General features: G+C 32.2%; 1 pseudogene; it reads left to right on the top strand.

Annotated features, from left to right (window-relative positions):
• Positions 1-2,608: 2,608 nt before the first annotated feature.
• Positions 2,609-3,574, top strand: LOC124926468 (annotated as a pseudogene).
• The last annotated feature ends 213 nt before the right edge of the window (positions 3,575-3,787 follow it).

The following is a 3,787-nucleotide window of genomic DNA, read 5'->3' as shown; positions in this document are numbered from 1 at the left end:
TAGTTCCCAACAACTACATTTTCCCATTATTTGACGCATTTCTCCTCCACTTCAATTTAAATTCAAAGGAGAGTTGAGAATCTCAACTTTTGTTTTAAACTCACCCAAGTAGATTTGACCTTTATATGCATGATCTTCTACTTTCTTTTCTGCATTCTTATTCCAGACTTCATTCTTCTGCATTCTCCACTCAAGTAGTTGGAATTGCTCCTGAAAGTATACGTTTTTGATTTTGGGGACTACATAAGCTCCCTCATTGTTTCCATTGACCAGTTTACTATCTTTTCGTATTTTTCATTTTTCAATAGGTTTCAATCTTAAAGATAATTTATATTCAATTGGACGGTTATTTGCTGTATTTTCTCTTTGTTGAGCACAATCTCTCATTTCTTTGCATGCATAAGTAGTTTTGTGATTTGATTTTTAAGTCCAAAGAGGTTTGCTCTTTTATCATACCCAACCTTCCATATTCCTTCATTTTCCCCCTGTTTCCTGCTGTACTTTCTTCAGAATTTATATTAATAATTGGTTCTTTACATTTGCTGTATTTCTATTTTTCATGGATAATTTCTCCAGTAATCCTATCGATTTCTTTTTCAGCTACCTCTCTTAAACCTTCCATCACAAATTCTCTGACTTCCTTATTCTTATTGCTTTTCTTTCTTCCCATTTGATGAATAGCAGAACACAACAACAAAATGGAGCAATAACAGAATATGGTATACTAGAAACCCTAACTATTAGGTTTTGCAGATGAATGAACAACCTAGTTATTAGAGTTGATACCGTGTCGTGTGTCGATTGTGTCGATCGTGCCGATTGTACCGATTGTGCACACATTCTTGATTTGACAAACGACTCTGAGCGATTAGCAACCGCGACCACAAGAAGAAAAACCGCGACATTGATACCGTGCCGATCATGTTGTTCTTTCCGTTTGTGCTGATCGTGCTGTGAAATCTCCTGCTTTGTTAAACTTAAATTCTAGAGCTTTTCTCTCTTTTTCTTGTTGCCCTTTATATAAAAATATTGTTGGATAAAAAAAAAATCTTATTTAAAATGAATGATTAATATGTTTTTTATATTTAAAATTTTATTATTTTTTTAATAAATTAAATAGTTGAAAAGAAATATTTATATATAAAAATACATTAATGAGTGCCAACACTGTTTTTTTTTTTCATACATTAGTCTTCATATAATAATAATAATATTACAGAGAAATCCTGTTTCTGTTTGAACAGACAATTAATCACGTTCATATTGTGTTGTTAAAGACAATATCTAGCTAGATCCTTGCACGGTCAAAATACAATCTAAGAAATATAAGATAAATGTTAAATATAAGTTTTTTTTTTAAATTTAATTATAATGAAACATTATTTTATTTATTATTTTATTAATTACATCATTTAATTTATTAATTAAAATATTAAAATTCTTATTTTTTTTAAAAATATTTAATCATTATATATTAATACACTTTAAAAATTTTTTAATAAAAAAATCTACCTTCTTTAAACACTGCTCATCAATATTTTTTAAATAAATATAAATTTATTTAAAAAAACTCTTACTGCACAAATTAAATATTAATCCATCTATACAGTTTTTGATCCTATTGGTTACATTTTATAATTAACCCCATACTAATTTATATATGTATAATTACAAACTAATCAGATATTATGTGACCAAAATCAGCTTGTGCCTCTCATAATTAAAAAATTTTAAAAAAATAAAAATTACCAATTTAACCCTCTATCATGCAAATGCTGAATTTGGTCACAAATGACCTAACTTATTACCATCACCTATCAATTTTTTAATAAATAAAACGCAAAAACTAGTACTAGAATGCAAAATACATGCAGCAAATTCACCAATTCAAGTCAAGAAACAAATATTGTTCATGGGAAAGTTAATGGGAATTAGCCAATAATACTTTCTAGACATTTCATGCATTTTTTTCCTTTACAAGGAAGTTTGTTCTCCATTATTATTATTATATTTTAAAATTAGAGTTTAATTTTGTAGAGAAAGTTAGTTAGCACAGTCTTTAACTGAAGTCTTCAAATATATTAAGAAATGACACAAAGTTTGGACACACTTTTCATTTCAAATAATGAAAAATGTTCATGTACTTATAAGTATGTTGCAAATGTTTGATTACTTACAAAATTATTATGTATGCTAAGAGTAAAACAACATGAATCATTTTTGAGTTGAATTAGTACATATGTGTAAAAATAATTATATCGCTAATTAATTAGTTGTAGAAGTGATTAGTTAGTATAGTTAATTAGTTAGTATTGAAACTTGATATAAGAGAGATATGTAATTGTTTGAACTACAATTTGAATAATACAATTTTAATTTATACAGGTTAATAATCGGAGAGTTTTCACTGCCTCTATCGGTGACCTGAAGGGAGATTTAGAATTATTAAAGAAGAAGTTGAACCAGGATGAGATCGTGATCGATTTGAAGATCTTGATGGCAGAAGAATCAATGTCTACTACAACTAGGTTAGTTGCAGAATGTATGTTTCTAAGGTTGTTCAAATGAATATTGACTTAATCGAGTAGTGTCGGGCATAAGCGTGTTCGATCCAAAGTTCAATGTTGCTTCTCCCGAAGCTGATCAATCCGTCTACTTCCCTTGTACAATGACTGAGAAACGATTTAAGCTGTTTCGTCCCGCCATTGAAGAGCTACTCTTTGGTAACGTGGAGAACGATCAACACATAGGTTATTTGAAAGGAAGGGAAAATCCTATTATGTTCTCCATGGCCAGATTGGACATAGTGAAGAACATATCCGGGTTAACAAAGTGGTACGGGAAGAACAAACGGTTGAATAGCTCGGCCAATCTTGTGGCGGTCACCGAATTCTTTGATCGGGAGAAATCCAAGGATAGAGAATAAGCGGTGGAGATCAAGAAAATGCACGTGTTGATCGAGAAATACAAACTGAGGGGAAAGATAAGATGGATCGCGGCACAGACGGACAAACACCAGAATGGAGAGCTTTACCGATGCATCGCTGACACAAAAGGTGTTTTCGTCCAGCCGACGCTTTATGAGGCGTTCGGTCTAACGGTCATTGAGGCCATGAATTGTGGATTGCCCATTTTCGCTACCAATCAGGGAGGGCCAGCCGAGATCATCGTCGATGGTGTTTCTGGCTTTCATATTGATCCGACCAATGGAGATCAAGCTGGAGACAAGATCGCAATGACGACTTGGGTTACTGGAGAAGAATTTCAAATGCTGGATTACTAAAAATTGAAGAATGCTATACATGAAAGATCTATGCAAAATAAAAAAGGTGCTGAAAATTTGATCAATTTATGGCTTCTGGAGACATTAAATAAGGAACAGAAACTAGCAAAAATGAGATACATTAAAATGTTCTACAATCTCCAATTTAGGAAACTGGCGAAAAATTTAACTCCAACACCTGTTGATGCAAACCCTTATGAACAACCTAAAGAAAAACCTAAACCAAAGCTCTCATGCAGCCATAATAAATATAATGGATTCAGTGATGTCAATGGAATACGAAAGCCATAAAATGGGATTTGGGACAATATTACCGTAGGCTCCTCCTGCAATGAAGAGGTATTCTGTTTGTTGATCAGCAGCTAACATCATGAGAAGAAACTAAGACTTGGGTATGAGCATATGCCTCTGATGTATCCCTGTTCAAGGAAGGACTTTGCTCAAGCAATGATGAAGCTATCAAATCTCAGGGTATAAGGACTAACTGCTCAAAGGTTGTTTTTG

The sequence above is a fragment of the Impatiens glandulifera genome, chromosome 1 (genome assembly GCF_907164915.1).
Source record: "Impatiens glandulifera chromosome 1, dImpGla2.1, whole genome shotgun sequence".
NCBI lineage: Eukaryota > Viridiplantae > Streptophyta > Magnoliopsida > Ericales > Balsaminaceae > Impatiens > Impatiens glandulifera.
The sequence above is the reverse complement of the archived record's forward strand: the minus strand, read 5'-3'. Positions and strand labels throughout refer to the sequence as shown.